The sequence below is a fragment of the Cuculus canorus genome, chromosome 3 (genome assembly GCF_017976375.1).
Source record: "Cuculus canorus isolate bCucCan1 chromosome 3, bCucCan1.pri, whole genome shotgun sequence".
Taxonomy (NCBI): Eukaryota; Metazoa; Chordata; class Aves; order Cuculiformes; family Cuculidae; genus Cuculus; species Cuculus canorus.
Window position 1 is genome coordinate 101,484,330 of NC_071403.1, and position 27,351 is coordinate 101,511,680.

General features: G+C 43.9%; 1 long non-coding RNA gene across 2 annotated transcripts; it reads right to left on the bottom strand.

Moving 5' to 3' along the window:
* Positions 1 to 502: 502 nt before the first annotated feature.
* On the bottom strand, positions 503 to 27,351 carry LOC128851856 (uncharacterized). 2 transcript variants are annotated; one of them, XR_008449387.1, is made up of 3 exons: positions 27,222 to 27,351; positions 3,010 to 3,195; positions 503 to 691 (listed from the first exon to the last, which is right to left on the bottom strand). It is a non-coding gene; the product is annotated as an uncharacterized LOC128851856 (long non-coding RNA). The 2 variants fall into 2 exon arrangements; XR_008449388.1 differs by lacking the exon at positions 27,222 to 27,351 and adding an exon at positions 3,688 to 4,117.

Below are 27,351 nucleotides of genomic sequence, written 5' to 3' on the forward strand. Positions count from 1 at the left end.
TGAGCATGCCAGTCAATTCCAGGCAGGCTGGGGCCAGAATTATGCATATGTCACCTTCACATGGATAGCAGGGGTGTGCTGAATAGCTGGTCAAACTTCAAAGCACGGTCACTGAGACTAGCAACCACTCACAGGGAGGACCGGGAGGAGGCTATCACACTTTCACACCAGCCCCACACCAACCTGCTGCGTGGAAGGTCTTGGCTTGGCTCACTTGGGAAGTGAGACTGAGGCTTTGGCTGGCACAGCAGCCAGCTGAGCACCAGTAATGTGGGAAGACGAAGCAGGTGCCATGCAGGTGAGGGAAGATCTGGTAATACAGAGACAGGACCCTCACCAAGGTGATCCACTTGCTTCAGAGACAGCCAGAGAGCAGCTGGTGGGAAGCAGAAGGCACCAAGCTGCTGGTGCCATTACATCCCAGCAGGTGAGGAAGAGCTGGGGAAACAGAAAACTTCCTTTTGCAGGGTGCTTTCTTCCCTCTTACAAGGTAAGCCGACAAATGACTCAATTATATAATGAAGAACAATGAAATAAATGTTTACAAGGTGCCTTTTTAAATGCTAAGAGTTATAAACTAGTGACTGGAAGAATACAGGACTCAAGATTCCGTGGTGCCCAATTCAGGCAATGCTTAACTACTAGACTGTGAGGTATTGGAAGGGCTCCAGTTCCTCTTCTGGCAGCTCTCCTACAAAATAACAAGCAAAATTTTTCTTTTTCATTCAAAGAACTGAATAAATGCCATCCTTAACTGTGTTCTGTGTGAGTGCCTTGAGTGGAAAAGAGATGGGAAAGGCAGAATAGCAGTTTTGCATGTCATGCCTGTCTTTCCATGCTCTTCAAGGTGCTGGCTCATACATAGGCCATTCCCTGGTTACAGGCATATATATAAATAGCACAGCACATAATGCATTGCCTTCCTATTTGCCAGCATGTTCATCTCTGTGCAGGACAGCAAAGTGCCTGAGTGCTACTTTTGTGCTATCACCAATCTCAGCTGTCCTATGTCCCCAGGTTAGGCTCCTAGAGGTTTGCCTTAAAGGGCACAGGCATTGAGAAGAAAGGTAATTGGGGCAGGGTGATTTATTTCCCTTTCAGTTTTCAAGCTGCTATCTTTAACATATTGTCAAGTTTTTCTCATCAGCATAGGTGTCAGCCTTACAGCAGGACTACTGGAGCTGGAGTTGGCAGGAAAACCCAGGTAGGGGAGTAGTAGCAGGTTCCTACTCAGCTACTCTGTGGCACATTTATCTTTGGCTGCAGAGGGGAGATGGAAGCAGAAAGAGATCCCCTGGGCAGCAGCGGGCAAAGCTGTGCAGCTGCATGACCTCATGGCCTGCCAGGGCAGCATGAAATGGGGGATCCTGCCCCCTTACCCTTCTGTGCCTGGAACCCTGGTGGGTATGCAGGGTCCATGCTGAAATGTGTTACAAGATCAACATATTTTCCCAAAAGGATTTAATGAATCAGACTACTTTAGCGGAAACAGGCAGTATGAGAAATTTAAACATCAGCACACAAGCACCTGTAGCTCAAATAAAAGAGAATGAAAGCACAACTCAAGAGGCAAAGAGAATAGTTGATCAACATGCAATCAGGCTCTTTGAATGGCTTAGAGATCCCAACAGCTCCTTTTGGGACAGGGACTCTCCTACTCAACCATATCTGAGAAGTACCTTATGAATTCTCTAACTAGAGACTATTATGGCTGAACAAAATGTGGAAGATGTAAATGTGCTCCGTGTAGGGTAGGGCATTTGGTGCCTCTCTCTCCTCTTCTCTCTGGAGGTGTTCAAGGCCAGGATGGATGGGGTCTTGGGCAGCCTGCTTTAGTGGGATGTCCCTGCCCATGGCAGGGGAGTTGAAATTAGATGGTCTTTAAGGTCTCTTCCAACCCAAGCTATAGTATGATACTACGACCACTGGCCATATGTCAGTGGGGCAGCTTAAGAAGGTCTTACTACTGACATGGGCAGGTGATGTGTGCAGGCTATCCCTTCCCCAGCCACCAAAACTCTTAGGCTAGTGAAAGGGTTGTATCTGCTCTGCCAGGGTTGTGCAGGGCTCCCATCAGCTTTGAAAGTATTCAGAAATTCAGGACAGCAGAGAACCATGAGCCTTGGAGACAGAGGGGACAGCACTGGAACTTCTGGAAATGTCTGCTATTTACACTATAGTACTTGCCAACTCCAAACCTACTAAATTAGATTCTGCTCACTGGCTGACTTTGCTCTAATAACACAGGAATAATATGCAAAGAATAGGGCACAAAGGCAACTGCCTAGTGGGACTACAGTGTCAGCATAACTCTGCAGAGGAATGGGAGCAGGATAGAAACATTGTGGTGGGAATGAGAACTTCTGCAGCTTTAGAAAGTGAGCATTAGGCTGTTTAAACTATTAATATGTTTAAAACTTATTTTCAAAGACTTATCTAAGACTTATTTTCAAAACCTGATGGGTCTTAGAAACCTCTCTTGTTGAAACCTTCCCCCTAATCCACTTCTGAAATGCAAGTTTAGGGTCCTAAATCACTTTGTCAGTCCTGGAAATGGCATCTCTTCCATAGTCGCTTGAATCCTCTGGGGAAAGGAAGGAGTAAATGTAAGTTCTCAAGTGCCCAATATAGAAACACAAGATTTTTGTACTGTCCCTCTTTTTTCTGTTTCCTTCCTGGGATCCCACCAGTCCCCTTGCAAGACAAAACGTTTATTCTCATTTATGAATCTCTCTGCATTAGATACATCTCCTAACACGTAGATTGCAATTATGGGTAATAATTCTTAGTACTGCTGCTGCTGCAGCTCCTTTATTTGAAAACCAGTCAAGCGCACCAGCCATGCAGCAGCAGATGGTTAAAGACTTTGGAACAGTTTTACTGGCAAGGCCATCTCCTTGTGCTGCTCCCATCACAAGCTGTAGCTCTTCCCTGCCTCCCCTTCCTGCACTTGGGTGAACTGGCTTCACTTTGCACGTGATCAGGCACCGAGCAAAAATAACTGCATACCTTTGCATAGCAGAGGTTCCTTCCATCAGGGTGACTCAGCAGCACAGCCATACATTCCTATGCAATGTCCTGGAACAGACCTCCTCTTCTTAAGATTGCGTTGGGTTTGGGGTGGGACTTGGGCCTCTGGAGCAAGCTTGGTGCCAAAGAACAGCTTATCCTTAATTACATTTCCACGATAGGATACTGCAGCAGAAGAACAAACACCAGTGAATTCAAGGTGATAGAGCTGATTTCCAGGTGAGGCAAATCTGGTAACCTGAAATTGAGCACAAGTTCTACAGAGAGAGAGATTTCATCATCTCAGAAATAGCCCTGGCAAAGCCCCAGTAGGCAATGTAGCTAAGTTATTCTGTGGCTTTTATGTTCTTTCATGTGGGTCCTGGATAGCTAAAGCCTAACCACAATTACAGTAATTTTATTTTAAGGAATCACACAATGGCATGGCCATCTACTCAAACATTTTGGGTGGCCCGTAAGAGGGACATACTGGAAGCGTTTTCGGTCATTGGCATCATGGGATGGCAAGTTTCCTGCAAAACTATTGAGGGCAAAACCAATACTTTTTTAAAATGCCTATAGTCGAACCTCTGGATTCTTTTTTTTTTATATTATGTATTTATATACAGAAATATATAAAATATATTTATATATTTTTTCTATATTCACTATTCCTACCCTTTCACAGATGCTGGGGCAGTGCTTTGAGGTCCTGGAGGCTAGACAGCTTTTGGATGCAGGAGCATGTTAAAAGCATAACTGGAGGGTGTTTGGGTGCCTGACAGAAAGTGGGAAGTATCTGGGAGTTTGTTTTTCGGAACTGCTCTCCAATGGCGCCAGTCTGCCTGTTTGCAACATTTCCCCCAGTTTTGCAAATCTGACAGCCCTCTGGCCAGTGCTATGTGTCCTGCCACAAAGTTTTGCGAAACATCCTCTGTCTCTTATCGAAACAACACAGGGTAGAGTTCTACTTGTGGTAAAAGTTCACAACACTGAACCAGCAAAAAAAAAAATGTTGGTACGTATCATCATCTAACTTTTTAGTGACACTGCGCTGGTTTGCACCACCCGAGAATATTGTGCCTTGGTAGTAAGGCTGTTCTGCAGACTTCCCTGGTCCACCAACTTCAGTGCTGACTTTTCAGGGGATGTCTCTTCTCAACACACTCTGATGAATTGAAGAGCTAACGATCTTCCATCTGTTTTGCTGTGGTTATCAGGGCCCTGCTTCTTTCCTAATGGCTAGCCAGCTCCATGCTTTCCTGCTTACAGAACCCCTTGTGGTTTTTTTAAATCATATCTCCACTTGCAAGACCAATTTCTTCAGCATTGGTTGCACACATTGGCAGATGTCCTCCTAACCACTGGTTAGGACATTGACAGAGATGTGAACATGGTAAGCCATAAACACCCAGCTTTGCTTTCTCCTTGATCTTGGTGTGATCTGAGTTTCACTTCCAATAGGTGTCATGATGAGAGACGTTATAATTCTTCTGCATCCAAAGGAGAATACAACAGAGGTGATGCTTGGCTGTTATCCATAGGGACAATGTGCACGTGAGTTATGCACCACCAGAGACAAACAGTCTCCTTGAGACCAATGTGCCAACTTTTTTATCATCCAACCACTTTGACCTTCCTGATTCTCCCACTCCCACCCTTAGTCCCCATACTTTGATCTACATCCTTGCTCCATTGTATCTATCTGTTCTTTAGATAGTTTTGTATAACTGATGCAGAGTTTATTACTAAGTTTGTGGGTGCTTTTTTTTCTTGAAATAAAGCCACTTTCTCTTTTGTTTTGTTGGAAACACACCCATGACAGGGTGTCTGAAATCAGGCAGGCCTGTGCTTGGCAGGCACCCATAGAGAAGTAGTGTGCAGTCCAGCAGGGTTGCTCCTGTGGTGCATTCATTGCTTCTCCATTCCTCCTTTGACCTGTCCATGTCTCACACTGGCCAGGTACCAAATGACCCTTGAACCATGCTGGCTAACTTTGTCTCTCTCTGTCATGCAACCTGCCATGAGATGTGTGTAAGTCTAATTCCATCCTCTAAGAATACGCTACGGGCCACTTGAGATGACCATCCCCTCAAGCTTCTTTGAACACTTTAGATTTATACCGAGCAAGATTCACTGAAGTGGTCTCCTTCTCTGCAGAGACACAGGAGGGGTCAAATTACTGTAAAACAGCACCTGAGATAGTGCTCATAACCATGTTGCACCCAGAGGATCCTGATCTGAGTGAGACTGGTTCCTTTTGCACTGGGCTTTAGATACATAAAATGAATAAAAAAAAAAAATTAAAAGGACAATCACTGCAATCTGTGTGAATTGCTGATAAAGAATCTTGTGGCTTCTAAATAGTATAATTCTTCTGTAATATCTAGTTATATGTAGTAGGGAGATGCAGAGAACTGGTGCAATGTCCAGTCACATCCCATCCTTCCCCAGCTCCACAAAGAATCATCGGAGGTTCCACTAGTTTTATCCATGTACCTTGATCTTGACAAGTGGTCTAGTGACTAAAATCTGTCAGTGGGAGAGGGAAGCAGCTCTAGTAGGGCATGGTGCTATTTCCTACAGACAGGAAACCACCTCTTGCTGTGTGAGGAGCCAAAACCATGCATTTATCTAGCATGTTCATCCCTTGAAAATTCAGTTTGTGTCAAATAGCAAACTTCAGAACAAGCCAGCATGGGCCAGGCCCTCGAACAAAGGCAGATGGCATTGCTTTGCCATGCAAACAACAAGAAAGCAGATATGGCCAAAAGCCATTAAGTCTCTGCTGAATCATTGATGAATGTCATTCAGACTTAAGATCGTGTCTTTAACAAGAGAAGTTGGCTCTTCAAAGCTGGTAAGGGAACTGCCTCTGTATGTCAGCAAAGCAGATATCCCTGTAGCTCCATAACTCTCATTCAAGTGAAGAATGCAATGCAATTGAGCAACGTTCTGCAGGGTGTCAACAACGGGATGGACGCAGAAGTTGTGTTTGTTTTGTTCTTTAAGGCAGTCGGTGTTGATCTGATGTTGGGGAATGTCAATGGGGAACTTGGCAGCAATTTATTTCTGTGGAGATCTGCTTTGATGAATGTTTGGGAAGAACTCACAGCTGGAGCAGGATTTGTGACCCTGGAACTTCAGTACTCTTGTGCACTGAGTGAGGTAGAGCTGCATGGCTTCTGCTGCAGTAAATTACAAAGCTGCTGGCTGGAAACTTATTCTGATGTATTGAGGTTTAAATAACCTCTTCCTGAAGGAAAGAAAATAGGTGTCTTGTCTTTATTATCCCACAGAATTAGGACTGACCTATATAGGGATCTGAAAGCAAACTAAGGGTGGCTCAATTGTGATAAGACATTTGTGGAGCTTTTTAGAAAAAAAAAAGAACATTAGAGAGACACAGCAAGTGCTGTCTGTTGTGGATACTTGACTGGCTCCTGCATAAATCTAAGAATTTATTTATATATGTTAATATCCATTGCTGCAGGGAAAGCAACCAGGTCTGAATGCTTGGTCATATGTGCTGCAGGGAAAGGGTACATGCAAGGAGAATTTGAAGGGAGTTCTCACTGCCAAGGAATGGTGAAAGGATTTTAGAAAGAAGAGTCGAGAAAACAAGTAGTACTGGAGAGCTTCTCCATGCATAAATGAGATAGAGACTGAAGTCATGGAGAGTCCCCATTGCTTTTTTAGAACCACAAGAACAAAACAAGAAGAGCAGTTGAACAGAACATAAGGCAGAATGCAAGATCTAGTAAAAACTGCTAGCAGTCAAGGAGGGAAGGAAAAATGTCAATGTAGGCGAATCAGCTTTGATTTGCTGCTTACTCCAATGTCCTGCTACAGACGGATAAGCTTGCAACCCCACCCCCACCCTGCCTCCAGCCACAGAAGAAATGAAGCAGGATCACAGCTCTCTGGGTCCATGTTGGACTGTGAAGTTCACTTTCAAAGGCAAAGCTGACGCAGAGACATTTGACAGGACTCATGCTTCTAAATCATGTGAATGCTTTTGTAAACAATTACTTCTGGGTGTACTTAATATCTCCACTATTAATCGGGCTGCGGGGAGTTAAAAGCCCATTAATGGCATTAACAAATGCTATTTAACTGGGCTGAATTGCAAATGCAAGTTTAGACAGAGAACAAATACAACGTGACTTTGGAGGAGCAGAAAGACAGCCAAAACATAGCTTGTTTCATCTAGAAAAAACCCCTGCAAAACAAACATCTATTTATCAACCCCAAATACAGAGCCTATGAGAAGGGAGGAAAAACCTTGGCAGATGTGATACTGAAAGAGCTTGTAAGCACGTTGGTTAAAGCCAGATGTGGGGCTCAACAAGTAGAAGGGCCAATACATGGAGGAGATTTGATAAGACCTTGGCATGCAGTGTGGCCACAAGGACGGTCAGTGGAGTTTGGTCATGCTGGCACAAAGAACGCATGAAATAGAGCTATGAAGTTATGATCTTGCTCTGAAATCAGTGGCCTACCAAACAAGGGAGATGGTGATAATCTGGAAGGTCTTCAAAGCAAAGCAATAGCAAGGACTGAAGGCATGAAGGAATTATCCAAGCCTCTCTGGGCTTTTGAAGAGTGCGGTATGATCTGCTTGGTTTGGCTATGTATTGGCTGGCTGTGTTTGTAGGGGCAAGTTAGTACCTGTTCACACTTAACTGGTTTCTGAGCAGGCAGGACAATGAGTCCTTAACGTAATGCTTGCTTGCATGTAAAGGTATAGAAGAGGAGGAAATGGGGTTGAGGGAACAATGTAACCTCAAAATTGTGGGGAAAAACTAAACAGTGAAATGCACAAGAATATGAATATCTCCCCAGGCCCTTTGGCTAGGGCTTTGAAAAGTAGGTAGCAGTATATATCTTATGAAGTCTTGTCCTATACTGTCAAGGAGGACAAATGGATAATCAAGCAATTATTTTCTAAATGTGTTATCTGCATATTATTTTAGCTAGATAGGCACTTATTTTTATATTATCAGTGTCCTTATAACCTCTTAATAATGACAGTAAAACCCTCTGAGATTAGAAACATGAAATGCTTAGAAATCCAAAATGCTAAAATAATGATTGCCCTTTGTGCCTTAATTCAAGCTTCTATATGTATCTGCACTGCGTCACAGTCAAAAGATTGTCACTGTATAAGACAGATCTTCCCTGTGCTCACTGGGTAACTGCTCAGAACTTCTTTTTACCCTCATCACTTGACCTCAGACCTTATTTACTAAACACCACTTAAACTCTGATTAGCACAGAAACTGATTCCGTTTCCTCGTGGGCTTTACTGTGACACTTTCACTCTAAATCTGAGCAGATCACAGATATGAACAGATTTCCTCTTACCACAGCCCTTATGAAAAGAGGAAGGAGCTTCCATTTTACCAAAGTGGGATGAAGACAAAGATATTAGAGCTGGGACCGCTAACTCCAGCTGTTCACTTTACAGCTACACAGTTTGCTTCTTTTTTTGGATGGCATTTTTGTGTGCGTGTGCTTTTTATGTTCAGGTGTTGGCAGAAAAATTACCCTTCAATAACTGTTGTGAAAGACAGAGTTGCAGATATGTAACTTTCTGAGAAAGGAAGATCAACAAAAAGTAAGTGTTGAGAGGACCAGGGAGAAGAGCAGGGAGTGAGGATGATGTGTGGACAAGAAAGTTTAATATTGTGAAAGGTTCATGAATGAATAACATGAGCACTTAAGAACCTCCTTGGGGAGGGTATGGAACTGAGACAACAGAAAAAAGGTGAGCAAAACAGCCCCTAGAATATCCTTGCTATGAGGTTTTGGGTGGCTGAAGCCACTCAAAGTGGAGAGGAAATCATTGGCAAACCTCTGATAGGTTGATACAAACTACCTCTGGGGAAAAACATCCTTGGCTGAGAGAGTCGGGAAGTGTGGGGCAGGGAATTTCTGAGCATTTATTGAACCTCTAGTGCCATCGACTGCCACAATTTCGCTTTGAAGATACAGCTCCCAGCAACTTTGCTTGCAATGCAGAATGCTCAGCACTTTTGCCAGTCTGGCCCCGGCTGTCTGTAGCTTGGCAAACAGAATGGGAGGTAGTGGCCAACTTAGAGAGAGCTTATTTAAGTGACTTGCCAGTAGCATACAAGGACTCAGTGGCAGGAGCAGGGCTAGGCAGCGTTGAGCTGCATTACTGACCAGATCATCTCTTCTCTGCCTCCAATCCCCTTCCTCATTTCCTGCACAACCCTCCAGCTTGGCAATAAAGAACGCAGGGGTCCTGTGGGATTAAAAAACCAAAATGCTATGTGATCTTGTACTCACAGGCACAAAGGAAATGAATTAATGTCGTACGGAAAGCCTCTGGACCAGCACTTCCTCACTCTGCTATGCAGTCATAGTGTTCCTTTAACATAGTTCTGTATGTGCCATTGCACAGGCTCATGGGAAGGAACAACAACAAAGTTTCAGTGCTTTCTCTCATAACCCTTAGAGATTGCACAGCATAGAGATGGCTGACCCTGGCACAGGGTCACCAGGAAACAGGAGCATGGAGATCTGCAGCCCTCTGCCACCTAAGCTGATGGAAAGGTAGTAGGTCCTGACTGTAGGGACAGGAGCGCACTGGGCTTGATGTCAGAGTCTTGGTTGCCAAGTGACACTGAGACATAGACTCTCCAAAGACGATCTTTCTATGGCTTTAATGCTCCTGCTCTATCACTTAGATTCTGAGTGAGATACCCCTGTGCACCACGGTACTCCTTGCCTCGCGTACCTCATCTCCTTGCAGCTCTGGCGAATGCCTTATTTTTTTTTTTTCATTCCTGCTGCCCAACTCCTTCCAGTTTGTGTCTCCACCCACCTCCTCTGAGGGCAGAGTGGGTAGTCCTCTCACAGACGGAGATCTCAGCAGGAGTGATGGCAAAGGCAATTCTGCTTGATCCTCGTGACCCCATGCAGGGGTACATGTGTGCACCGACATCTCCTGCATGGTGGCACAGAGGAGATGGAAGAGATAGGGCACAAACCCACGAGGAGAGATTCAGGATACCTTCAGGGAAAATTAGTGCTTTGCTAGCCTTTTCTGCAGACAAAATGCAAAAGTTTTCCTTTCTGAGGCTTATAAGGTGGCCAAACACGAATAAATTGTAACAAGGCTGCCAAGAGAACACCCTTGATATGAGAGCAGCTCTTTATTTGGGTGACTGCTCTGAGGCATGGGAGCCACAGGCCAATAAGGATGTTTCACCATGAGGGAAACAATGGATTTTTCTCCTCCTTGTTCTCAGAAAGAGCCGCACCACTTAAGCAGAAACACAAAAACAAACAAACAAAACAAATTTAGCTCGAGGCAGACACCCAGCATAGGGAATTGCAGGCCAGATGGTTATTGTGACAAAGTTATAAGTAACTGAAAACAGCCTTTCAGTAAGAAGTATTAGGCAATTTCAGCATTAGATGGTACCACCTCTACTAAAACCGTGTCTTCCTGTTTCTCTTTTTAGATAGCTTTTCTAAATCCAGCACACCAGTGAATTTGCTGAAGAAGCACAACGACAGAGTGAGAAAAGCCCCATGGTGTAGCTGTCGCCATTACATCATGAATGTGTCAGAGGACAGCAGATGCCTTTCCACTGCTCACCCTGTTGCAGGGTCCCAGTGCCTTCTTACCGACCCCACAGCTGGTCCCTTGGTGCCTGTTTCTCCCCCCTTGTGGCAGCTGCCTGCTCAGCCTCCAGAGCCACCTCCTCCTTGCCGGTCTCACTGCTGGCTTTGGCAGCATCAGCTTGGAGCCCACACTAATAAGCCTGACAAAGATCCTTGCCTTGGCTCCCTGCCTTCCCTCTCCACTGCTGTCAGCACACCTCACTGTTCTTTTGGAGAAATCTCTATCTTCCTAATCTGCTGTAAAACAACTGGGAGACGGACAAAATCTCAGCTCCTGATGATTATTGCTGCTCTGTTGACTTTCTCTGGAGCTGAGGCTGAATTATCAGTTTACTGACTTTGGTGGGATGACACTGCTTCATATCACTCAAGCACAAGACCAGCTATTGTCAGTGGACCAATGCCAGCTTGCACCAGCAGAAAATCTGTCTTGTTAGCTCAGGTTTCAGTGTGGCTGGGCTGATCCGTGTCGGAGGGTAAGCCAACCTCTGACTCCAAAAGAATGCAGAAATAGCTAGACACAGCTATATATGCCCTCCTTGTCCGCTTCACCTGCTTTCTACTTCTTTCATCCCAGAAGCACATGTACATATAGGGTGTACATGATTTTTCAGATGTTGTGTGCACTGATGCTTGCTCTATTTCATTCTTGGAGGCTTCCCTTGTCTCAGGAGATGCAGCACAGGATGCTTTTACTGTGCTTGCATGAGCAGTTTTCGCTTGTTCCACATCATCAGGTTATGTTCTAACAAGTGGAGCATATGCTCTCAACAGTATGTCTGCTGTGACTAAATCATATCCTGGGTCATCAATTCAAGGCTCACAATGTGTTCTTTGAGTTTCAGAGGGAACTGTTGTTTGCTTGTGTTGTTTATAACCCTTGGGAGACTTGGGCAAATCAGGACAACCGTGTGCAAGACTTAGCATTGTTTTCTTAAGCTGTGCAAGCATTTTCTTTACCTCCATCGCTCTCTGCATGCACCACAGACATCTACTCAGTCATGCAATAGGTTGGGCAAAGTAGAGCTCCTGAGACAGCACTTGAAGCACCTGTGTGGAACTTGTTTGCTTTTAATAGGCCCCCAAAAATGCAGCCTAGAATAATATGAGTACATACAACAAATTGTTAAACCTTCTGTGTTGTCACTCTGCCTTGGCAGTGTTTGGGAATTCACTTCACACATGTTGTGAAAATCTTGTCATGAACTTTAAATTTATCGTTTTAAGTTCATCATCTGTAATAATTAGGGTATTTCTTTCTTTCTCTTGCTTGTTCCTTTTTTTTTTTTCCAACTGAAACTTCATTTTGTTTAATTGAAACCTTTCCCCACTTGCAAGTTCAGTAAGCATATGCTGAAATAATTCCTGGTACTCAATGACTGCTCTGTCCTGGGCAATTATATCATCATCAGACACTTCAATTTTTACAGAGTTTGTAGCATCTGTGCAGTGAAATGCACATAATAAATATGTTGAAGGTATTCAATCCTGTGCTTTCCATGCCAGAGGAGATCTGAAAAACCTTATCAGTCTATCTAATCTGCTGAAGAATTTGGCTTCCTCCAACTAAGACTGACTAAGATTGATTTCAGCCCAAGTGGAAATTTTCTTTTTGCTTGTCCCTGTTCCAGGGGCCATTTAAGGCTGAATCAACTATGCTCTCCTCCATAATTAGAAAGGAGCAAGCTTGCATGTATCCCCTTGTGTTTTGAAAATACTGCCACTTGCTGTCATACCGTATCTCCATGGCCTTCCACTGCAAGGCTGGAGGAATGTTTTTGATTGTCCGGATCCAAGTTTCCATGACATCTTCATCTTCACTTGGATTCCAGGAGTGCTTTGCCATGACTGAGTTTCACTCTCCCAAATGCTGTCCAAAAGCGTAATGAGAGACCATCTCTACTTCCATTACATTACAGATTAACAAAGAGAAATGAACTATTTCTGTTTCCTTCAGTGGAAGGAGCAAGTGTTGGCTTACTGCCTCTTAAGTTGTCCTGTAATCATAAAGTAATTTTTCCACCCTGTTTCTTTGAACTTACTTTGCAAGAAAACCATTCTTTCTTTCTTTGAGTCAATCAGTATTGGCATTTCACTGCTCAGGATTGACACAAAGGTCATCCACTCTCTTTCCTTCCTTCCTTCCTTCCTTCCTTCCTTCCTTCCTTCCTTCCTTCCTTCCTTCCTTCCTTCCTTCCTTCCTTTCTTCCTTCCTTCCTTCCTTCCTTCCTTCCTTCCTTCCTTCCTTCCTTCCTTCCTTCCTTCCTTCCTTCTCTGTTTTCTACTTTTCAGGTCAAGACGCAGCTTGTTATCATTACAAAATTAAGAGTTGTCTTCTGGGTGATTCTTAGAGGGAATTACACTCTGGCAGCCTGTGAAAGGCATGTGGATGCTCTCATATTTGATATTATTTTCCTTTCTCTTCACTATAGCCATTTTCCTGTGTTTGCAGGACATTTCTTTTTTATAACAGTGTTTATGCCTACACTCTTCTGATTTTTCAGACTAAGATTACCCCTTGCAGTTGTTAAACTCGTGGTAGAAGCCAATGGGAGTTACTGCAGACTGACACTGCTACCACTGCAAACAAAATTTTATTTAAAACTTTGTCCTGTGTATTCACCATTTCTCAAAGTAGCCTCCTTGTTCTTTTTCTCTTCTTTTGTTTCACTAGTTTGTAGGAAAAGTTTCCCAACTGATATAAGTAAGTGTGATTTCACCAAAGTCAATGTAAATCTGTTTATACCGTCCAAACATGTAATATAAGGTCTTCAGGGAAGGAATCTGTCACATATTGAATAAAACCCACTACGTATTGAAGTGTGTAAAATTCCTCTTTATTTCTTTTTCATGTGTGTTTGATTTTCCTCATATCTCCACTCCTCTTTTCTGTAACCAATTAAAAAAACAGTAAAAATCAATAGCTGAAAAAGTGCTGTATCTCTCTTTTTCCCTCACTCATAGTGCAATTTTCTGGCTTAATCATTTCCCAAACCTTTCTGTGTCACTCTGAGTTTCAGAGCCACTATTGGAGCGTCCTGTCATTGTTATGCCAGTCTGATGGCAGCTATTTAAATTAGTGGCTTCTTGTTCCATAGCATCAGACAGGATCATCAAGTCCTGAAAACACTTTTTTCACTCTGCGACACTGTGCACAGTAACTTTATTTTCAGTATAAAACCCATTTGAGGATGACTCATTTGGGAGAAGAGAAGCAAATGACATCTTCTTTCAGTTAGCTGTTCACTCCTCCCCTTTCCTGAGCCCAAGAAAACCTGACAGGACACTGGGGCTGCAAAACTGCCTCTCCAGCATGTCCTTCCTCACTTCCTTGGCTGTGCTTGTACCAGTATACATGCAGATGTGGTGTGGAGAAGCAGGAAGATTTTGCCAGGACCTAAACAAAATGGTCCACTGTGTTAATACATTTCTTTACCCTTGCACTCGGGATGTGGCAGATCTGTCCTTTCCTGTCGGAAATGAGTGTATAGTCAGAGAACAGAGGCCCTGCACGGACATGGGTGCAGAGAGGCTCATCATAAGGAAAGGTACATCTGGGATTTACCAAAATATTCACGATACTCTAATATGTTACGCTCACAGCTCAAACAATGAGTGAAAAACATCCTTCATAGAGGAACAGTATGAAGACAGATAACCAAAAGGCTACACACCATGAAAATGAATTGTCACTCTTGTGCTGAGGTTCTCCTTCTGCCTCCTGCATACAGCAAGCTGAGGAGCTAGAAGGGTATGCTGGCATTAAAGGTAGCACAGAGAAGTTCATATTGCCTCCTACCACCACCTGTTTACCATTCTCTGAATCAACATCCCCCTTCCTTGTCTCCAAAATTAAGCCACAACTTTGCACTCAGAATGTGTAAAGAAACAAGGGGGTAAAATAAATGTCTGCGCCATTCTTCAAAAGCCCCGTGTAAACACTGGATGACCCATTCCTTGTTCTCTTCCTAACCTAGCTGAACTCTGGAAGCAAGCAATAAACAGCAGAGGTTAATTAAATCCATTTCTAAGTTTAACACGCCTGATTCCCCACCCTGTCCTAACCAGACTTTGAGGGCTGTGTGTTATGGGCAAATATAACCTGGTTTGAATTCCAAAACATGATTTCAAACTTCCTTTAGAGTCAAAGAAAACTGATTTCTATATGCTGAAATGAGTCATTCAAGAAAAGGAACATAATTAGCTTTGCAGCAGCAGCTAATTTCCCCACCAAAAAGAAGTTTTGTGTGCTAAGGAATGAAGTGTTACTTCCGGGCAGCAGCACTAGGCACTCAGTGTAATTATAATTTATATGACCCTCACTTCTATAGTAGTTAAGTGCTTGACAAGAACCAAGGGATTTAATCTGAGGTAGGGAAAAGTTTCTTCTCTTTTACAACCAGTGAACCAGAGATGAAATTACCTGTTCCCCACAAATGCTTCCAGCAAGGACTTTAGGTTCTAATTTTGCCCCCCCTTCTGCCCTGCCTACAGCCCTGAGAAATTTTGATCTTTATTTTGAGCAGGGCAGCAAAGGAAGAAGCAGCATTCTCCTCCACTGCAGAGCAATTTCAAACTCCAGACTATTTGAGTTGCCAAATTCCCAACAAGGCATAGGAAAATATTTCCTGGATTTCAGAAGGTGAAGGACTCAGTCTGCAGTATTCCAGGAATGCCAGTCTGCTTTAGCTGTATCACACCCCTTTTTTTGCAGAGATCACACCTGACCCATACCTGCCACCATTCAATGCATCACCAGGATGCCGGGTACTGGAAGAGGAGTTGGTATGAGTATACTTGCCTTGAAAAACTACATCACAGGCTGCCTTCTTTCCTTGTTTGGCTCTCCAATAGTTGTTTAATTCAAAATTTCTCTGCAAGTTCAAGAGGACCTTTACTTCTTGGAAAAGAAGAAACGTAGATCTCGGGTTTCTTTAGGAGTGGGTTAGAAATGCTGCTTCGCTTGAATGGAAAAACTCTTCTTTAGGAAAGCAAAATTCAGGCTGCAAACCTACAGAAGAAAGTCACTTCTTCCTGAAACCAAGAAGTTTGGGGGCCTGTGGTCGGGCGTGAGCACAGCCAGGATTCCATGGAGGCTGACAGAGACTGCAAGGTTTGCTGCTGGCCCTGAACTACATTTTGAGCCAGGTGAGAAAAGGTCAGATCTGTCTAGCGGTGGGAATAAAATGCCTGTGAATCCAGCCTCGGGGCCTCAGTTACTTGTGCTGGTGCAGGACAGCTGGAAGGCTTGCAGAAGAGCTGGAAGCTTGTTTCCATCATCTCTGGTCTAGCTGGGGAACATCTGACTGCTTGGTGGTTTGGCATAGTGCTGAAGCTCCCTTTAGCCAAAGAGCTTAGCGCTGCCTGGGGCTTTCCTTGGGGCCACAAATCCTCCCTCTGTCTTGCAGGCTTTGTTCGGTTTTGGAGATCAGCCTAAAGCAGCTATGTACAGTTTCACTTTTGTCATCAGAGGATATCTGTGTTGCAGGAAGCTCTTACAATTACTCTGTAAACATGAATGAACATGTTTCCCTGATAATGTCACACCAAAAATCCCATATTTTTCTCTTCCTTAATGAGCAATTCTTGCCTTTCAGTGTCTCTGACCTGGAGCACATGTTATTACTATGGATGACAGTGCTGTAATCCCATTCTTATACTTGATTTATGAAGGCAGGGCCCGGAGCTGCACAGGGTCAAGGCCCTGTTACGCTAGACAACGTACAGGCTCTTAATGAGGGAGAGAGTCTGTATCTCATAGAGGATGGACAAAAGGTGGGAGTGAAAATGAAGGCATGGAGGCTGAATCTGGGTGGGAGCTGATATCTCCTGAATACTGGAGTAACAGCCCAGCTGCTGATTTTGTTGTCTTATAAATATTCCTGACTTTCTGGCAGCTCTGCTGTGGTTCTAGCTCTGGCGCCAGAACAGTCTAGTATTTTGCAGTTGTTTCACCTAATGGTTCAAGTAGCCGTTACTGGATGCACAGATACAATAGCGGATTTAAGTAACACATATGAACTTCATTATGATTTCCTAGGGGGAGAGAACCACGTCTTCTGCTGTGCTTTAGACATCATTCAGAGGATGCTTTTTTTCCAGCTTCTTAGGTTGGGAGTGCCCGTGTGAATATAACCACAGCGGCACACAGAGCCGAAGAATGGATGAGTTGAGCAATTAAATATAAAAATTTGCTTAAGTAAATAAAAAAAAAAAAAAAAAAGCCATCCTTATTAGTGATCTCAGGACAGATGCTGATGAGCTCTGCATGGTACCCCAAAGGTTAACATTGGCTGCCTCTTATGGCAGTCACATAGAGAGGAAACTAGGGCAGATGGCAGAGCATGGCTTTCCCATTTAACAGGATCTGCCTCTTCCCCAATAGGAACAACATGAAGCAAATGGTCCATCCAGCGTTGGCTGCAGCTCGTGTGTGGTCTGCGAGCAAAATGATGTGTGGATCCTGCAAGGACTCTTACTCAAGGGGTGGTTTCTGTGAACCGTTTCAGTGGACATGAGAGCAGACATACTGAGTACTGGTGGAGAGTAGTACCTCAGCCGCCTCCTACCACATGGGACTTGTAAGGGAAATATCTGTCTGCAAGCATTTCTTGGTAAACTGTGAGGACTGCACTGCAGAGGAAGAAATAGGGTAGATCTACCGTCCCCAAACAAGAGCCGGAGATTGCTGTCTTTCTCCTGACCCTTTGCCAAGAGCCACACTTACCCCTACTCAATTCCATAGGGAAATCCTCCCTGTGCTCTAACAAGAACAAAGCACAGACAATTTATGTCAGCCTTTTCCTTTCCTAACCAGCCTGCCTCACATGTCCGTTATCTATGTTTTGCCTATAGAAGTTACCTGGCCTGAACAAATCCTCTTCCATCAGCCTTTTTCTGCACTTTATTCCCACATCCATAACCAACAGCTGAATTTAAGAGAACTTCAGGGTGACCACACAGAAGCCTGTTTCTTCTTTGCCCTGACAGAAGACTAAATTCTGGAAAGGGGAGAGGGCAAAGGGAGGAAGGAAGAACAAGTCCTCTTTCACCCCATGATGTGCACATGTGTTTTCTACTTGCTTTCTTATTCTAAGCTCTCCCACTTCACTCGTTTCCCAGGCCCTTAATAATTCCAATAAACGTCAGGTCCAATCTCACTTAATGAAATGTACGCCTGTTAAATAAATGAAGTGGAAAAATGGTCCACCCTGACTCCCTGCCTCGAAACAGAGCTGCAATGCATGCTTTTTACCACACAACCAGATTATTTTTACCAGGTCCTTAGGAAATTTCCAGTAAAATAAGCAAATTTTTAATACCCTATGAGATTCCCAGCTCACGTCAAGGAGGAACCCTGAGATGTTATTCAGTCCTTGGAGCCATTTGTTTCATGTGTGATTCCAAACACTAACCAAAGGCAACATAATATGATAGGTATTTACAACATATCCATTATCTTATCAGAGCTTCAGGTACAGCTGTAAATAGCCTGTTCCAGCTGGGCAATCTGATGAGTTAAATGGGTTCTACTTTTAGAAGCAGGAACCGGAGACCATGTCCCGTTTAAGCTCAGATTCACTTGCATCTGAGGGATGGAAACTCAAACAGCAGATCTCAGCTACAGAGGAGGTCCATGCTCTGTGAAATGCAGCTCCCTCCATCAAATGCAAAATGCTGGGCTTGCAAAGATCATGCTGGGCGTATGGGCGTTTTGTTGACAGAGTCCTGTTAGCGACTCACCAAGTGTAGGGAATTGATGTTCTCTGGATGGGAATTAGCTGCACAGTTAGCCAAAGACAAAAAGAAATGCATGGCTGAAGGTGAGAAGAAAAGAGAATACATTGGAAGCCACGAGAAGAAATGGAGAGGGCAAAGAACTGGTGAATGGAGGAAAGAAGAAAACATGGAAAACAAGATCAGAGAAAGAATAATTCTTAGTGAAAAAGCTTTTCCACTTCTTCCCTGGCCATGACCAATCTGAGCCACACATGGTGTTTGCTTTTTGTTTGCGGCCACGCACTGTGTGCCAGGCATGGAATGGCTGATCTTCCATCCCAGGACCCCTGGCAGCAGCATCTTTCTTGTACAGTGTCAGAAGGAAGTAAACCTGTTAAATCTAGATTCAGTCCTTAGGCTCAAAAAGAGCCTGATGAAGAATTGGAAGAATTGGGTTGCAATTGGGAAGAATTGGGAGCAAGAAGGTTTTATCTCTGAGGCGTGGGAAATCAGCAGCCCATACCAGCATGACAGAGGTTACTGTCCAGTCCTTCAGAAACAAATGTACAAGGGTTCTCCTGTCAGGAGATGCTGCAGATCACTTCATGGGTTGCTGCTTAAACTGAAACCTTGCTCATCTGTTTGACTGCTGATCTGAGAGTGATCTGAGTTCATGGTGACTGACCATAGCAGAGGTTCCTGCTAGAAGTGGACTTGAGTTGACAAGTAGCACCAGAGATTTGGGAATCTAGTGAAACCAGCCCTTGGAAATTTTAATAAGCAGTGAGACAGTGGTGGTGAATCTACTTAAAGATGCATACCATGGCACAAACCCCAGTGCCAATGTAAACAGAAAGTAGAGAACAGATTAGTTTGCAATAAACATGGAAGCAATTGCAACAGAAAACAATGAGTCTGAACAGGAGATTTAGTTACAAACTTTCAATAAAAGCATCCCATTTAACAAAAGCATACTGCTTTTGGCAAATGGCAAAGACATGCAAAACCAAAGTGCATTTATGCACATATTGTTAAGGGGACAAAGACTTGGAACTGATAGGTTTGATGATGAGACAAAAAACTGCAGTTCTTCACATTTTCATTTACATGTACCCAGTCAGGCTGGAGAGGAGGCTGCTTTCTGATATTGGGGTGAGATGGACACTCGTGGATTCTGAGATATTGTCAGTAGCAGAGGAGACTTTCCACTTCTACAATTAAGACAAAAGGGTAATGCAGTCAAATGCGGTCGCACAGTATGAAGAGTCCATGTTGCCAAGCTACCCGGGATGTTTACAGAAGGGCAGATGCTAATCAGGACACAGAGAGTGGAGGAAGCATAGGTCACATGAGTATCTGTGTTGAATCAAAGTTTACCAATGCAGATCTATAACTGTTCATTGAACAGATGCAGCATCTCTTTTTAAAGAGCTGGTGGGTGGCCTTTAATGTTTTGAGATGGATTAAAACCAACATAAATATATTCACTGGTGGGAATAACGAAGTGACTGACAAATTGCAAGAATTGTCCTACAAGGACAGAGGAAGATGATAAAATATACCTTAATTTTGGATATTTGCTGACTGAATAGACACCAGTCAGGCAAAGTGAAACCTGCAAAACCCAAATCAAACACCTCCTCCCCAGTCTGAGGTCATCAGGCTAGTGTCAGAATTTGATGATGGGTTGAAAGCCCTGTTGCTGGGTGAGGTGGTCTAATGAATAGTAAATAGCTGAGGAAAGAGAATGGGAGACAACTTCAATGAGAAATGCAGGCAGAGCTGCTCCCCAGGAGCAGTAAGCATATCACAAAATAAGACTACTGTGCAAAGGGGAGAAACAAAGATCTTTCTGGAAGGGGAAGTGGGTCACCTGTGCAAGGCAGGAATTTGGGAACAAGTTACTTAAGGAGCACAAGTACCACGGTAGGTGACCTTTTGCTTTTTGTTTTGCTTCTTATGCAAGATAAAATGGCATCACTGGAGAGACAAATGGCTGTTGTACCGTGTGGCAATGCTACTTAAGCAGCCAGCACCTGTTGCCCACAGCAGACACTTGGGATTTGAGTTCATGGTCACTGGTGAATGGGCTACATTGAGGATACCAGTTTTCCATGGCACTCCTTAATAAGAGTTACAAAGCCAGATCCCTCCCACAACAGATGTTCCGAGTGAGAGGTTTTCCTGCAGCAGTGGTTTCCATTGGTAGCTTGTGTCTATAAGGTTAGCCACAGAGTGAGATGGGCAATCAGATGGGGAAAACAGGAGAGTGAGCTGCTGTATTTCGCTTTCCTCACCCTCTGCCTGGAGCTGACAGGGCCTTCCAGCGTGAGTCCAACAATAAGCTTGTCCCTTGCAAGAGGGTTTGAGGGGCCTTTTTGGAAGCTGCAAGACTTAAACAGGACAGTGCAGGGCACAGGATGGGACTGATGTGAGTATATGCCTGTTGGGACTGTGTTTGTATTTTGGGAGTGATGGTATGACCTCAATCTAGAGTTGCGTCTGGAACGGGAGGACATCTTGCTCCTCTCTGAGAAATGGAAGAGGGTCTATGCACGCAGGCATGGCGGGGAGAGGCATGAAGGCAATTCACAACGGGCAGCCAAAGCATGAAAATGGAACTGTGTGGTAGAGCCAGGATGGTGTGTGCCTAAATAGCGGATGACAGCATGTAACACAGTCAGGTCCTTCACAGGGTAACACAGGGAGCTCTTTTAAATACACTTATACATGCACACACAGAAAGAACAATTTATGGTTGTGTCAGACGCACGTCTGGGCTTCTCATTAAAATTAATGAGGTAACGTCTCAGAGGCATTCTGAAACGGATGCTGTCCAAAGATTGCAGGAAAGACCTATATCGCTTTGAAATAGCTACTTAGCAAAATCAATTGCAATTTTTACTTTCCACGCTGTACATCAAGCTCACACCAAGAGTACCTGCTACTGTTTAAAACTTATGTGCAACTGATCTTTCTTCAGACACTTCTGTTAGTATGACCAAGATTCAATGGCCAGACTCACATTGGAAATATATATTATCTGTTTAGCAGAGGTACTGGACTGTTTCTATTTCTTTTTATTTATGGATTTAGATGGATGTGGGGACTTGATTGTTATTAATACTTTTTTTAATCTTTTCTTTTGTTTACAGAAGCAAAGAGAAGAGGAAAGACCTAACAGCAGGACGGTATGCAACTGCTTATCCTGATGATGACCAGCACCCTGGAAGTGAACCACTGAGACCTTAGTCTTCCTAGCTGTCTGTTGTCCACAAATAGCTGTGAAACTCCCAGCCAGAATGGGAGTTCTGGCTTCCCCAGAACTACTTCCTTTCCTCCTTCCCTTTAACTTATGGCTTGTCTATGAAGGAAAGAACAGATTGGCTTATTGAACTCAGCAAATCTGCACTGGAGACCTTTATCCCTTGACTGAAATTAATAGCTATCCCATGGCAGCCAAAATAGGTGATGACTAGAAATCCATGTGACAAAATATTTTTCCATATTTTATTTAAAAGATTCAGTTTTTGTTGCAGTACTTCATGTTAAATTTACAGGGTTGATCACTTGGTTAGGAGATGCCAAGCATGAGGAATGTCTCTGCCTTGTGCTCAAGAGACATTCTGCTGCTCTCTGGTTACATGAGCACATACTATATTTTGGTATGACCTCTGCCTCCTGCAGCACACTGGATGATCTGGGAAGGAATCAGGCTGTGGAGAAGAAAACTGCTCTGGGTCAACTGTCCTGAATGTCACTGATGTCACTGGTGTGGCTGTCATGGCAGGAGCAACAAGGAGTGTCTGATAGCTGAGGCAAAGGGATGGTGTGCTGGAGAAACAAATGTCCTCCTCCCTGCCTGGGCAGAAGTGGTGTCTATTCAGACTTTCTCTGTTCATCACTCACTGTGTGTTGTGGTTTTTCCTGTAGACAAAATTTGTGGCAGTGCTGAGCACGCATACCTGAAGGGGAAATCGATGGGAGTTGCATGTTGACTGTCTAAGATGCTGTAAGCTTGCCAACAGCTTTGGGAAATTAAGCCCTAAGAGACTTCATTCTGGCATCCACAATTAGCAAGGAACTTCTGGCAGCTTTGATCTCTCTCTTTTATCATGGGGCTGCACCATGCCCTATCCTATGCATGCTATGAAGAAACTTGCACCAATTTTTATAAGCTCTCTGATTTGAAGGTAAGACCATGAGGAAATTTGGTAATGATGTTTACAGGGCTGCATGTGGAAAACAGGCCTGCAGGCCCTGCACTGGGTAAGGAGGGCAAAGAGCTGAGCTCGTTAACCACACGTACATTTAAAGCAGACAAAATCCTATGGAAAAACAGTATACGTTCATGAAATTAAGTGCTGTACAATGCCATATGTTCAAGGCTGTGAATGGAGATTGTAGGGAAAACATGAAGTCTGTAGACCCAAACTTTTGACTGGCTTCACTGGATGAATGTTTGTTTACTGTAGTTGTTTGTCCCCGAAAGACTAAGTGAACTGGGGTAGACTTCCAATGTTGGAAAGACATTGCCTTTCCCGCCAGATAAATGCTTTCCCCACGTCTCCTCCCTATCTCATGTGCTATGTTATTTATTGTTAATCATAGCACAAATAAATGGCTTAGTAATGAAAATCCCAAATCATGTTGCTCCGTTCTGTGTTTAATAATCGGCCTTAACCTTCCTCACTCCTGCAGATTGGCTTGTTGGCTACTTGCTGTTTTGCTCCTGCTGTCTCAGCCTCTCTGTTCTACTGCATGTAAGAAACAGACTCTGACGTTTATATGAACTTTTCCAGCCCATGTATTTCAGAAAATGGATGATGCTAGTGTCTCTGTTTCTGCATATTTTCAAGGACAGCACAGATCCTTTTTAACATGATGTATCAGTAACTGCATTTAAGCTGGAGGGTTATCTTGCAGTATGTATCATTGGTATATTGGAGTTTCATTTTGTATCAAACAGCTTGATAAAATTAAAATGGACCTGCCTGCTGCAAGTGTCCTGGAAATTTTCCATTCTTGGTATAATTATAATAGCTACTTATTGAACATTAAAAAAGGCAAAGAAGAAATCTCTGCTACGTCCTAAATGTCTAAATGTCACTGAACCTTCACCTACTTCTCCAAGCTTATGAAGAGTTTAGCAGTATCAGACACGTGGGAGCCTACAGCCATTTCATTAATCACTTGTAAACATGTATTAATAATTGTAAAAGAGAAGCATTTACTGACTTCCTAACCCAAGTCAGAACAAATAAAACTGCTAGATAGGAGTAAATGATGAAGAGCAGTCCATCAACCCAAGCTGAATCAGCCAGTTGTTTTCCTGGCTCTAGCTCTTGCAGCACCGGGGGATTGTATCCCTTCCCATTGCCATTGCTTTTGTTCTTGTGGGAGCAGCTGGTCTAGTCCTCTGTACTAACCATTTCCCTGGCAAACATATTCTTTCTTGTCCACTGGCTGGTGTTTCCTACAGTCTCTTCTTCAAGTGTTCTTCACTCTCCTCATCAAAAGGTCTGTCTATCAAGCTATTTGACGCATGCACCTGTAAATCTCGTGTTGTCTGTCTTCCTTTTGTCCTCAAACATATCCCCTAGCACAGAGTGCTGGATTACCATGGACTGTTCAGTCTGGTGAAAGAATCAGTACATTTTCATGGCCAGAGCAAGGAAAGAGAAAAGACAAGTGGATCAATATTTGGGCATTTTGTTCCTGCACATCTGAGTTTTAAGAGAAACCCTCCAGCCCTATCTGCAGAGTGGCAGATCTGTGCCTCGGCAACAGCCCAGGACCCATGCCTGGTTATTTCCTATTTTGAATAAGTGCACTGGCATAAGGGTGTGGATGCTGGCAAGACATCTACGGAAGGATCTTGAATACATCAGCAGCCTGGATTCCTAGGGAGAAAAAGCATGTGGATGGTTGTGTGTTAGAGCCGCAGGCTACAAAGAGTGCTTGTGCCTTTTAGTCCAAGGCAAACAGACCCTAAAAAGCATTCTGGCTGATGCATCTGCATCCAGGTCAGCCCCACTGGCAGGGGAACCAAAGAGGAGAAAGTCTCTGTTGTATTGTTACTGTCCTCACCATGGTACCCAGGCACCTTGTGCCTTTGGAGGTAGAGGACTGCAGGGAGCATTGGGAATAAACAGTGCTTGCCCTGAGGCAAGCATTGATGGTTTGCCCATCAGCTTGCTAGCATTCTCCTGTGACTCTAGTTCCCCAAGCGATCCTCTCTCTGAATAGTTCTTATACTGGGGTGCAAACTCCATTAGACTGCCCACTGCCACTCTCCTCGCTCATGGGAGAAGGTGTTAGTGGGACTGATGGTGATATGCTGAGTCTAGAAAGACTCATCTGGTCACACAGCAGCTCTGATTCCTGGTGGTGGGTGCTAAGGACCAGCGGATGCCAAAGAGATCTATCAATCTGCTCAGCTGTTTCTGGGATGAAGTGCACGTGTAGTGGGTGGTAGAGATCATGAGACACCCTCTGGACTGAGGCGCTCTGCCAGAACAATGAAACATACTAAGGTTAGTGACTTTCTCAAGCCAGTGGCTGGGAGATATCCAAAGAATGCAATGGGAATATGACTCTGCTGGAATGCTGCCAGAGACTTAGGATCACATGCCTACATGATGCTTAATATGCCATACAGTGCCTCTGGGCATCTGATGCCAAGCAAGGCCTTCAGCTCGCAGCAGGGGTGCTGCACAGGGCAGAATTCAGAGCAGAAAACCAGGGTGGGACAAGCAGCCTCTACCAGGATGGGGCTGGCTGTCTTGTCCTCAGCCTGTCTCCCACCTCCCTCTACAAGGGTTTCCTGCTATGCCTTGTTTGTGGACTTCTCTGTACACTCTGGCAAGTTCTTCCATGGAGCTGTGGGGTCAGCCTTGGCCTTTAAACATCATGCAGGACTGATGGTGACTGTGCCCAGTGACCAGTTTCCTTTGCCTCAGAGCATTTCAAATGTGATAGGGATCTCTTGAGGAGGCAACATGGCTGTGGAACTACAGCTAAGTCACTATGGGCAGTTATTGGAAGAAGTCCATCTGCCTCACTACCTGCTTTGGAGCTGAACGGACTTGCTCTGCTTCCTTTCCCCCCACCCTCAAGAGAGATTATATCTACAGAGTGTCTGGGCTATTGCCATCTTTGTTAAACACATCTCACCTGAGGCTGACAGCACCCTCTTCCATCCCTCCAGCTGCTCCTTTTATATCATCAAAAGACATTGGGTGTATTATCAGGCAACAGTTTTGCTAAATCATGAGATTACCTCAACTTGCATGTTTCTAGTGCTTGAAGCTCCACAGGAAAGTTTAATGCTTTGAACCTGATGTGCCTAAATGCTTGATATCAGCATCAGAAGGAAGAAAATTATTCCATTCCAAACACATTTTTGAAATCTTGCAATTTCTGCTCAGACTTATGTTTTTGAGTGCCTGAGGTATGTTTTTTAGATGTTTGTGGGTGGCAGGAACATAGATTCCTGGGAAAGAAATCTCAATAGACAGAGAATGACTTTCTCTATTATGCGATTGTCCTGGAAAAAGCTTGTAAATTCAGAGCATAAATTAATACAAATTAATACAGAGGAGGAGCACTTATTTCCTTTTGTTAGGCTCTGAATGACAAGTTGTCCTTCAGATCTTGAAAGCCCTAAGACACTCAGAATTATGAAACTGTGCTCTCTAATAAATATAGAGCCAAGAGGTACCCAGAGAAATGCCTCTAGTGGAAGTTTTTAGTTTAGTCGCTGTCATTTATTTTTTTTAAGTAATGTCAAAGCATTAAAATATAACATGAGCCCCAAAAAGCTTTGTTAGCTATCTTGGATCAGGGACCACTGTTCCAGACTGTTTTTATGCAGCTCTCAGCACCATGGGGTCCAAACTCCTAAGGTTCCTCTAACAGCAATACTACAGATAAGAAACCGTGCCTAACAAGCTGAGAGTATGATATCCAGGAAAGCTGGTGGCCACAGGAAAGACACCGGTGGCAAAAATATGGCTGCAGCGAAGAAGGATTAGAGCAGCAAGTTCTATAAGATCATAGGTGTGTGGTAGATGTCTTTCTAGATCTATGCTAAGGAAAGTCTGCAACGGAGATATCAATTACCACAGAAAGAGCTTAATAAGCTCTGCCAGAGGCAACAGAGAAGGAGAAAACCACGACTAAGTGTTGTTGTTAGCTTCAGCAGTCAACATGTCATAAAAAGGGTGAAGTATTTGTAAAATTCTGAATGACAGAAGTCCACAAGGTGTGTCATTTTAAAATAGACACAAGAGAGCAAACATAGCCCTGCACAATGTTAACAGAGTTCACGGAAAGTAAATGGAGTAAAATCCCATTGCACAATAGAAGGGTATCCAGAGTGCGCAGTCCTGTCAGCCTGCCAACAGTATGAGATTTGGGTATGTTACAGACAAAGAAGCCGTGCCCTATAGACATTTGTACTGTGGATGCTACTGCTGTGTGCATGGCCAGCTCTAAAATAAGATAAGGACTGGGCACAATTAAAGGAACAATGAAAAATGGGCTTGACAAAACCCTTATTGTGATAGGCACAGGCAAGTTGTCACGGATCCGGGGGGATTATTGCACTCAGTTGCAAAAGAGTATCCACACATATCTAGAAAAGCTCCACTGATGGTCCTGGCTGGACCATGGGGCAAAACAGGTCTTAGGCAAGAAGGAGAATTCAGAGAAACTCCAGAGACTTGGGAAATTATGGGAAGGCTCTTTTCCCAGAGGACTTAAAGAGGACTGGGCCTTTGCTTAAATCTGTGATAACTGAATGCAATAATATCATGGCACTGCATACTCACAGAGCAGCTCCTGTGAAGCCATCCCAGCAGGCAGATCCTCGGGCTGGGTACAGTTGTGTTAGCTTCAGTGATGTGAGTGCTTCTCTGCATGGGGTCACAATGAAGCTCTGGGAGGGACATGCCAACTCAC